This window comes from Nesoenas mayeri (genome assembly GCF_963082525.1).
Source record: "Nesoenas mayeri genome assembly, chromosome: 20".
In the NCBI taxonomy this organism is placed as follows: domain Eukaryota; kingdom Metazoa; phylum Chordata; class Aves; order Columbiformes; family Columbidae; genus Nesoenas; species Nesoenas mayeri.
Genome location: NC_137569.1, coordinates 9,286,086 through 9,296,419, shown reverse-complemented (window position 1 = coordinate 9,296,419; position 10,334 = coordinate 9,286,086). Strand labels below are relative to the sequence as shown.

Here is a 10,334-nt window from a genome sequence, read left to right as displayed (position 1 = left end):
CATATAACTGGCACTTTGCCATTTCTTGGATTATTTTCTCCGGTTACTGGCTCTAACGCTGTTTAGTTTAAACTGCTAATCCTATTGATTGGGATTAGCTAATCCAGAGAAAGAAACCTCCCTGATTTGCCTGTGCTGCTGGATGGGAGTAACAGTGGGTGACGCTGGAGGCTCCGGGGTCAATCGAGGGGACAGAGCTGCGGTGCTGTAATTCATGAAGACGATGCTGATGGAATATCCAAGTCTTTTGTTCAATGCATGTATTAAACAGCTGTCTCAGACTCAGATTAACAGGCCTGTGGGGTATAAAGGCAGATTGATGTAGCTGACCCGGCGCAGCCTCATGCAAAGATTAGCGTCTTTTCATGAGTGGGGTTTTTCAAGGGGTGACGTTTAAGTGGAATGAATGTCTATGAGCCATCATTAAAGTTATCTATTAACTTTTTTCCCCGATAACATTATGAAATGGGCACTCCTAGAAGGGAGAGGCCGAATCCCCAGCAAGACCGTTCATCTTAATAACACGGCTTCACGTTTCCTGTGGTAGGGGCTGGGATTTCGCTGCTGCTCGTGAGATTTGGAGACGCGGCACAGACATCGGTGGGTTCGGGAAGGAGGCAGATGGTGGCAGAGAAGACTGATGGGCATATCCCCCAGTAGCAGCTGTGTGGTCACAAGAGGGTAATGAGGCTCCTCGTTAACCCACTCATCAACACCTCCCTGAGAAGCACCTGGGCAGGAGCTTTTTAAGGGCAAAAGGCGGAGGGGAAGGGTGCTGGGATGGTTCATCAAGGGTCCTGGAGGCATCTGTGCTAAAGGATGTTATGGAGAGCATGTGAGCTCACAGGGAGGCTGGATGGTCCCCATCACAACTGCTGTGGCTCCCCCTGCATCCCCGCACAGCTCATGTGGGCAGAAGTGTGCAAGGGGAAGGGATGGATGTGTCTGGGAAGATTGAACTAGAACTATAAACTCAACACAGGTGAGTCCCTAAATTGGCTGTTTGTTTTGTTAGCTTTTTTTTTTACTTTTCTATAAACCCCTTCTTTTTTTTTTTTCAGTTTAATTGACAAATTATTCTGTAACATAAAGCAAAACCATTCCCAAACTCCCTTCTACTAGAAATGTAGGTTGAATAGAAAAGACTGTCTACTTGCAAACAAGAATCTCTTTTCAGTCTTCAGTGCTGTGGGTATTTGTCTCAAACATGTAGCTGCCCAAACTGCTGGTCTGTTCAACAACAGCTGGATCTAAGCAAAGATTTATTGGAGTGGAGCACGGAGGGGAGAAGAAAAACACAAACCACAACAAAATCCCCCCAAACACTCCACTAGATGTTAAGGTATCTCTGGCAAACTCCCAATCTAATTTCATTCTAATAGCAAAAAAAATAAGCATCTTACTGCAGATTTGCTGTGTGTTTCCAAAGTGGCAACTTCTTTTGTGCTACAAATAGATGTGTTTAGGGGTCGCCGTGGCCTATTGTTGGTCCCTGCAATTTTGGATATTGTGTCAAGTTGGGTTTTTTAATTCCTGTTCTTTGGAAAAATAAGTGTTTGCTGTCCCTGTAATCATCTCTTAAAAATAATTTACCATTTCTAAATACTTCCTTCCTCTTTTGAAGAGTTCCAGTACATAAGCCAGTGCAGAACTCCTGCCTGCTCTATAGACCTTCTATTGTCATTAAACCTGGTGGTAATAAAAGGCACTTGGTTTAAGATCATCCCTGTGGGGGAATGTGGAGGGAAAAGCTGAGACATTCTGATAGATCCTTCCTTGCTGGATTTCCCAAAACACCCTTAATTGAGGGCAGAGGAGTAAATGACAGGAGAATGCAGTGCCCATGCCTTTATTAGCCAAATATTTGTGCTGCCCGCGTGTCCACCAGCCTGATCACGTGCACAGTGTTCAAAGGGAAAATACAGGATGTCCTTATTTACTGTTCAACAGAGGAAAAGCTCAGGGGAAGAAAACTCACAGGAATCCAGACAACTGGAGCAAAGGAAAATTGGTAAAGGAGCATGAAATAAGCTTATCTGGAGCTGCATGCCGGAAAAATGTGGATGGCTGTAGTCTCGTTGTGGTCCCTCGTCACTACTGTTCTCTGACACAAAGAGCACGTTGCTGCTCCTGTCCTGCTTTGGGAGATGCAATTAAAATATTATCTGGGAGAAGGAAAAAGAGTATATGCACATATAAAAGAAATAGTGCACAGTGGGGAACAATGAGCTCTGAGGGTCTGGCAGGTTTGCACGCAGCTTCTGGGCGCTGCGGGGTGACCTCTGCCAAAATGGAACAGAAAATAGAATTCTGCATTGTTTTTTTACTGAGAGGTTGGGGTTTCCACCTTCCTCTCCCTCTGCACTTCCAGGATTCATGTAGAGAGGAACCAAACCACTTTGAGAAAGAGATGGCAAGTCACCAAGTAAGTTTAAAAGACAAACAGGCATGTATCAGTCTCAATTTCTTTTCAGAAGAAGGCTATGAGCTTGAAATGGAATTTCTCCTTTTTAATGATGATAAAAATAACCGTCAATTCTCCCGCTTTCTTCCAATGTTTTTAGTTTTACCGTCTGGCTCCTCTGTTTAAGAGAAATGTTTTGCTTGCCTTATAGTCGTGTGAAAATCTTGTTCAATCTGCAGTTGAAGCCCAGCCGGTTAATGAGTAGAGGGCAAAGCGAAGCAATACAAAACACTTTTAAACCAAGGCATTTAGATCAAAGTATTTTGTGCCAGAAAACTTGGCCTGGAATTTTAAATCTAGAAAGAATATCAGGATTAAGTGGTTGGATGTCATATTTAACAGTCAGATCAGGAATCTGCTGCGTATGGAGCTGGATGTCTGTTCTGGAAAGAAGCTGCTTGAATTCCCAGGCTCTGAACTGATGGAGAAATTCTCGCGGTCCATGGTAATAGATAACAGTTGTTAATTACTCTAGCTACTAAAACCATACAAGTTATTTCTAGTCTGAGCACTCATTTACAACACTCAGTGAATGTCTCTGATGGATTTAGAAGCCTTAAGGAACTAATTTTCAGTTAGTCATCTGGTAACCACAATGGGTAAACATTGTTCCACACAAAGCACGGCTCAAGTTAACCCTGACTGCAGTTATAATAACTGGTGTGCTTTATCCAGCTCCACAGCTCGTGTGGCTGGACCAGGTGGTGGACAGGGATGCAGAGAAGGAGGAGGAACCCTATCCTGGAGAAATACCAAATTTCCACTCTTCCACGGACCCACATGGCAGCAAATGAGCCACAGCAATGATGGCCTTACAGGTGGGAAGCAGCTGCCGTGTATGACTTTCAAAATAAATCAGAACGTGATGCTGTGTAACCAAAACTCATCTTTACTGGCACCAGAGCAGTCTGTGTCTGCGAGACATGGGTCTGGATGCAGCCCCTGAATGATGTCCTGGCAATTTCCCACTCAGTAAAACTCCTCCTGCCCTCCAGAAGGATTTCCTTGAGTCATTTTTGGACAGGGTGGACTTGAGACATCTCAACCTGTATGAAATGGCCAGTATGGGTTATGTGTGCAGTGAGGTACAGCTGGAAGATGACAGCATGGAGTGATGCCTTCCACTAAAAATGCCATCTGCCAACAGCCGAGGGAGCTGACTTTTGTTTAGGAAATAGTTGAGGCTACTTAGATTTGGTGTCCCCGTGCTGCAGCCCTTCGCCAGAGGTGACGTGATGCCTTTCCCCACGCAGGATCCATGGAAAGGAGCCACTCAAGCGCTGCAGGGTGAAATCCTCTGGTTTTGGTTAAGGTGGTGATGAAAGTGGGTGGTGTGGGATTTTGTTTGGTTTTTGTCTTGTTTCGGTAGGCTGCTGTCTCCTTTCCCACAGCGTAAATCATGAGAACGGTCACATCCAGCTGAACGCTGGCAAGGAACCACCGAGAGCCACAACATCTTGGATCGCTCAGACTGTTCACTCAGGGGACGCTGGTCGGCATTTGCGGATGGTGTTTGTTTTGCGCAGTCTATAGCCTGGAGAGCAGTGGGGTGGGAACCACCACGGTGCCTCCCGCATGGTCCTTTTCCAGAAGGCACCTTCTGAGTTTTAATCCCAGGTTTGATTTATCTCTATTTATGGCAGCTATGAGGAAGCTGGAAGCTTTCAACTGAGCACGCTTCTGTTTCCTTTACAAATGAGATTTACTTGGAATCATAGTGTTTGGTGGTTACTCTTGACCAACTCTAAACACACTGCTAACATTTCAAAATTGCCATTAACAGTCTTACATAAATCATAAAACCCCTATACACACTACAAACCATGTTGAAATTTATTAAAATAGTTTGATTTGAAAACTAGCTAAACAGCATGGTTGTTTTTGTTTGGAACAAATTTTGAAATGCAGTGTTTCCCTCTGCATGAGAAACTTTCTATCCAGATTTATTGTGCTGAACCTAAATTCAAAGGAAGAGTGATGCCACCTAAACCACTTGCCCGGTTATGTAGGAAACAATTACCTTGCCAATATAATAGACCCAGGCAGGATCTCTCAGCAAAGCATATGTTATTAATGATTTTGCAGGACTGGGTGTTCACCTGAAGGTAGGCACATGGAATAGGGCAAAAAGCCCCTGTTTATATCCCCGCAAATTCCCTCCGCTGGTTGGTACTGCAGGGTTTACAGACCACCTGACCTGCCTCAGTTTACCCATGTCATTCATCTAATTCTAACAACCCCCTACCCCTGTTGATTCATTTAAAATATGGAATCCTGGCTCTTTGGCTACTCCTCCCCCATAGCTTAACTTTTTAAATATAGTAATTGGTTTGCATTCCGGGATTAGTTCGAAGAGACTTTGTTTTACACTAAGGATTCATAGTCTGATGTCCCTCATTCCTCCTTCAATGCCTCCTTCCAGTCATACCCAGGAAAATCGATCCCTTTTATGGGGAGCACCTTTGTTAAAAGTGTAGGAAACAGTTATTTTGCAAATATAATAGGCTCAGGCAGGATCTCTCAGCAAAGCAGGTTTTTTTTAATGATGATATTGCAACACCAGGTGTTCTACATAAAGGCAGGCACACATAATAGGGCAAAAAGCCCCTTCTTATATCCTGCCCCTGTTCTCCGTTGGTTGGTACTGCAGGGTTTACAGACCACCCAACCCTGCCTCAGTTTACATACAATACCCTTCCCCTTATCAATCTATTTAAGATATGGTACTTTGGCTATCCTCCCCCCTAAATTAACTTGTAAATACAGGTATCAGTATGCATACAGGTGTCAGTATATATTCTGGGAAGAGACATTAGGGATTCATAGTCTGATGTCTCTTGGTCCTTCCCCCCTGCTGGGGTCGGGCGCCAGGTCCTCAGTGATGTAGAAACAACAGTTCTTCCTTAAATGTTCCTTACAAAAGTAACAACTTGCAGCAACATGGACGTTATTTTGCTGTAAAGCCCTTTATTGAAGATGACTCAAATGCAGTGGTTCTGATGATGGCAGTGGAGCATCTCCCGTGTGAGGAAAGGCTGAGGGAGCTGGGGCTCTGGAGCTGGACAAGAGGACACTGAGGGGGGACTCATTCATGGGGATCAATATGGAAAGGGGCAGTGTCAGGAGGATGGAGCCAGGCTCTGCTGGTGACAACCAGTGACAGGACAAGGGGCAATGGGTGCAAACTGGAACACAGGAGGTTCCACTTAAATATGAGAAGCAACTTCTTCCCGGTGAGGGTGTCAGAGCCTGGCCCAGGCTGCCCAGGGGGTTGTGGAGTCTCCTTCTGTGCAGACATTCCAACCCGCCTGGACACCTTCCTGTGTAACCTCATCTGGGTGTTCCTGCTCCATGGGGGGATTGCACTGGATGAGCTTTCCAGGGCCCTTCAACGCCCGACATTCTGGGATTGCGGGAGGGTTCTGGGAGCAGCTCTGGGTGTCAAACCCGGATGGTTTCGGGGGAAGGGCCCGGGAGGGCGGGTCGGCACCAGCCCGGGCCCAGCTGAGGGAGCACGGTCCCCCGCCCCGGTCCGGCCGCGGGGCAGGGCGGGAGCCGGAGTCCCGCCCGCCCCTGGGCCCGGCCCGCCTGCCACGGCCGGACTGCGGCTCCCGGCGGCCCCCGCGAGGGACGCGCCTGCGCGGCCGCGGCTCCTGGAACAAAAACCTGCCCCCTCCCCGGAGCGGCGCTGGGATCAGCCCGAGACCGCGAGGGGAGAAGCGGGGCCGGGCTGAGGCCGCGGGGAAAGCGGCTCTCGCCGGCGGGGCTCCCCCGCAGGCCGGCGGCGCCTCCTCGTCTCCAGCCGGCAGGAGCGGTCTGTCCGCGCCCGGAGGCGGGTGAGTGGGAGGGCGGATCGGGCCTCGCCGGTACGGGGGACGGGACCTTTACGCCGCGGGTTCCTGAGGGGAAACCCCCTCGGCCCGGAGGGGCTTTGGAGCCGGGGTGGGGGGGCGTATCCCGGCCGCTCCCCGGGGGTTTGTGCCGCCGCTCGGGTTGGCGGGCCGAGCCCCCCGTGCGCGGCCATGCGGATGAGGGGGCGCCGCGCCCTGCGCCGCCCCCGGGCCCCCGCCGCCGGGAGCAGGGGGCGCCGCCACGGCGCCGTCGCTTCCCATTGGCTGTTGGGGCGGCGCGCACGTGCCGGAGCCTTGTGCGCGGCGGCGGCGATTGGGCGCGGGCGGGAAGGGGCGAGGCGGGGTATGCAAATGAGCCGCTGTGGAGGCGCCCCCGGGGGGCGCTGGTGCGGCCTGTGCCGGGACCTGGCCGGGGGTGCGGGTCCGTGTCCTTCCCAGCGCCGGGAACCCCCGGGGCCCTGGAGAGGGTGAGCGAGTGGGGTTGTGGGCACGGGCTGAGGCCTGAGCCCCTCCTCTGGGACCTGGGTAGGCCCTCATGCCCAGGCAGCGGGGAGGAAGCAAAGGGGGCTGAGGTGAGGAGTGCCAGTGGTGACACAGCGTAAGCGGAATTATTTTTCTTTAATTTTTTTTTCTTATAATCTAGAGGCATTCGTGGTTTTTTTTTTTCCTTCTAAGGCAACTGAACTCTGAATTCAGTTTAGCACTGAAATTTCACCCTGCAGGTGACAAATCTGCGCTCAAGTCATAGAACAGTTTGTGTTGAAGGGTCCTTCCCAGCTCCCCAGTGCCCCCCTGCCATGACAGGGACATCTTCACCAGCTCAGGGTGCTCAGAGCCCCGTCCAGCCTGGCCTGGGATGTCTCCAGGGATGGTTCAGCCACCACCTCTCTGGCCAACCTGGGCCAGGCTCTCACCACCCTCAGGGCAACAATTCCTTCCTCATGTCCAGCCTGAATCTCCCTCCTTTAGTTTGAAACTGTCACCCCTTGTCCTGTTGTAACAGGCTTTGCTGAAAAGTCTGTCCCCATCTTTCTTATCGGCCCCTTTTGGGTCCAGAAATGCTACAATAAGGTCTCCCCAGAGCTTCTCTTCTCCAGCTGAACACCCCAGCTCTCTCAGCCTGTCCCCCAGCAGAGCTGTTCCAGCCTTGGATCGTTTCTGTGTCTCCTCTGGCCCCTCTCCAGCAGCTCCATGTGTGTCCTGTGCTGTCCCCAGAGCTGGACCAGCACTGCAGGGGGTCTCACCAGAGGGGCAGAATCCCCTCCCCGACCTGCTGGTCACACTTCTTTTGACACAGCCCAAGATATGATTGACCTTTAGTTAGTGGCCAAGGGGAGCAGATCACCCAGGGAAGGGCATCAGGGCAGAGACCCCGGACTGCGCTTCTGCAGAGGGGTTGCTTGAGGCAGGAACTCAGCAAAGGTGGGTTTATGTGCAGAAATGCAGACAGCAGCAAAGAACTAACCTATTTATCAGCAAAGAATTGTTACACAAGTTCATCAACCTGATGCTCAAGGGAGGTCGACCTAAAATCCTACACCTGTCTGGATGCATAACATCGCCTGCCTCGCTTGGATTTGTGACAATGTTTTTAGTCATCACAATACTTTGGTAATTAGCTGTTGTGTTTCCAGTTCTTTTATTTGCAGGATTCTCTTGGCAGAGGTTTGGTGTGTAAGTTGCTTGAGAGAAACATTCAGGTGCTGAGTGTTTAGTGAGTGCAGCCATCCCCCTGTAAGCTGGTCGTGTAGCTGAGTTGTTGCCAATGTGTACAAATCTTTGGGTTACTATCTCACTATAAGGAGCAACTTCTACACTACGTTTTTAAACATAGCTGGTATTTGTTTCTGTGTCTAACTGTAACTCTACACTGAAAATATCAAAACCCTATATAACATTAAAAAGCAAACAAACAATGAGGCTTGTGAAGCCATTAGGTAAATTAGACGGTGTAAAAGCTTGTTCCCTATCAGTGGCTACTGGCAGGTCTTTGTCTTCTCCATCAAGACATGAAAATCTTTTCATAGAAGTTTGGTTGAAACTTGTGTTCCTCTGGAAAGACTGTGAATTTGTAATTTTCTGACAAAAAGTTACTGACCCATTCCCAAACTCTTGCTTATGGAATTGACTTATGTTTCTGGTCTCAGATCCTGGGTGGAAAGAGACTTGTAATAGGATTGACACAAGTGCTTTGGTTCAAGGAAGGTCACATGTAATTGGTTTCATGGAAATGGGTGTTCTGGTTTATTTGGTTAAATACAATAATGGGAAGAAGGGAGAGAGATGCAGAGGGAATTGAGTGACTAAATAGAGACTGGTGATTACTCTGAGCTGCGGACACCAGGCACTTCAGGTACTGGCTGTATACTGATTTGATGATGTTTTATCAAGGTGTTAGAACACAGATGGGTGTTTAGCATTGGTTTAGCTCTTTGGGGGAACCCTGGAGGAATTAGAGGGGTTCTGTCTGCCCTTAAATTGGTTTGAGCCTTTTGTTTGCTGTGACCATTGCAGTATGACATAGAAATCCAAAGGATGAGCTCGCACTAGTGAGAACAACCATTTCTCACTCTAGAAGAACTGCCAGCACCAGTTTTGTTATAATTAAATAAATACCAATGGAGTTGAGACTACTTCACTTCTTAAATGTTACCTGTAAGTGCTGATGGGCGCACAGAACTAAAGTAGTTGTTACTTAACATGATAGTCATGTTGACTAAGTAAATATAATTACACTGGTAAAGACAGAAATTATCAAATGGTCAGGACTGCTGGGATTAATATTTCATTGTGTTTACATGGATTCACTGCAATTCACGAGTGCCTGGGTGCTGCAGTAGGACACTGTGTGCTTAAAAACTAAGTGACTTGTTCCCCGAGCCTGTCTGACTTTCATACAGAAATGGATTGTTACACTAATGGTTTCTTAACTACTTCAAACCAGGTAATATATTCATTTTTACGTAACTGCCTATGCGGTATGTTAGATACTGCATTTTAATTTTGTCTAAAATTTGACAATGATATGTTGGTCTATATTGGAATCTTTAGGAATAGTGAAGATCAAATTTAAAGATCTCTTTGCAAACATGAACTTTCAGGCATGAATAAGAGGAATCAGAGGTGCTTTTCAAATAAAAGTTTGTGAGATTGTGTTTTACATTTTTAATGATTCGTAAGAGCAGTGGAGGTCGGTGCCATCTGGAATGGGTAAAAAGTCACCACAAGGTGCAGAGTGTCATGAAAGTACCTTAAAAAAGTGAATTAACTCTTACTGGTTTTTAGAAAGGTGTTGTGGCTTAACCCCAACTGGCAACTCCTCCCTGGTGGGATGGGACAGAGAGAAAACTTGTGGGTTGAGATAAAGGCAGTTTAATAAGTAAAGCAAAAGCCAAGTGCACAAGGAGAGCAAAACGAGGGATTCATTCAGTGCTTCCCATGGGCAGGCGGGTGTTCAGCTGTCCCCAGGACAGCCGGGCTCCATCATGTGTAACGGTGACTTGGGAAGGCAAACAGAATCACTCCAAACATCCCCTCTTCCTTCTTTTTCCCCCAAAATATGTGTTGAATATGATGTCGTATGGTATGGAATATTTGCCCAGTCTGGTTCAGCTGTCCTGGCTGTGCCCCCTCCAGTGTCTTGTGGAAAGTCATTGACTCTGTATAAACGCTGCTTGGCAACAACCACCACAGCAGCGTGTTATCAGCATTCTTCTCATTCTAAACCCAAACCCCAGTGCTATAGCAGCTACTAGGAGGAAAATTAACTCGATCCCAGCCGAAACCAGGATGGGGGGCTTGCAGCTGTGTAATGAACCTGCATCCCTGCCCCAGCAAAGGGCTGTGGGGTCCCTGGAACAGGTGTTTCCCCTCGGAGCTCTGCTTGTTTGGGGCCCTTGTTCTCCTTCCCGACCTTCTGCTCGGCTGCCCTTGGAGAAAATAAACCCTGCAAACAATGAGCACTGCAGTGGGGATTTGAGGCAGCGTGTTGGTTCACGGCGAGATCGCATTTCTGAGCG

The 10,334-nt window shown here is 48.3% G+C and overlaps 1 protein-coding gene across 1 annotated transcript in view; it reads left to right on the top strand.

The window, feature by feature from the left end:
* Positions 1-6,190: 6,190 nt before the first annotated feature.
* GTF2I (general transcription factor IIi) overlaps positions 6,191-10,334 on the top strand; it is a gene marked incomplete at its 3' end in the record, with an annotated part of 58,251 nt that continues 54,107 nt past the window's right edge. The window contains exon 1 of the mRNA XM_080357039.1: positions 6,191-6,300. The remainder of the gene's footprint in view (positions 6,301-10,334) is intronic.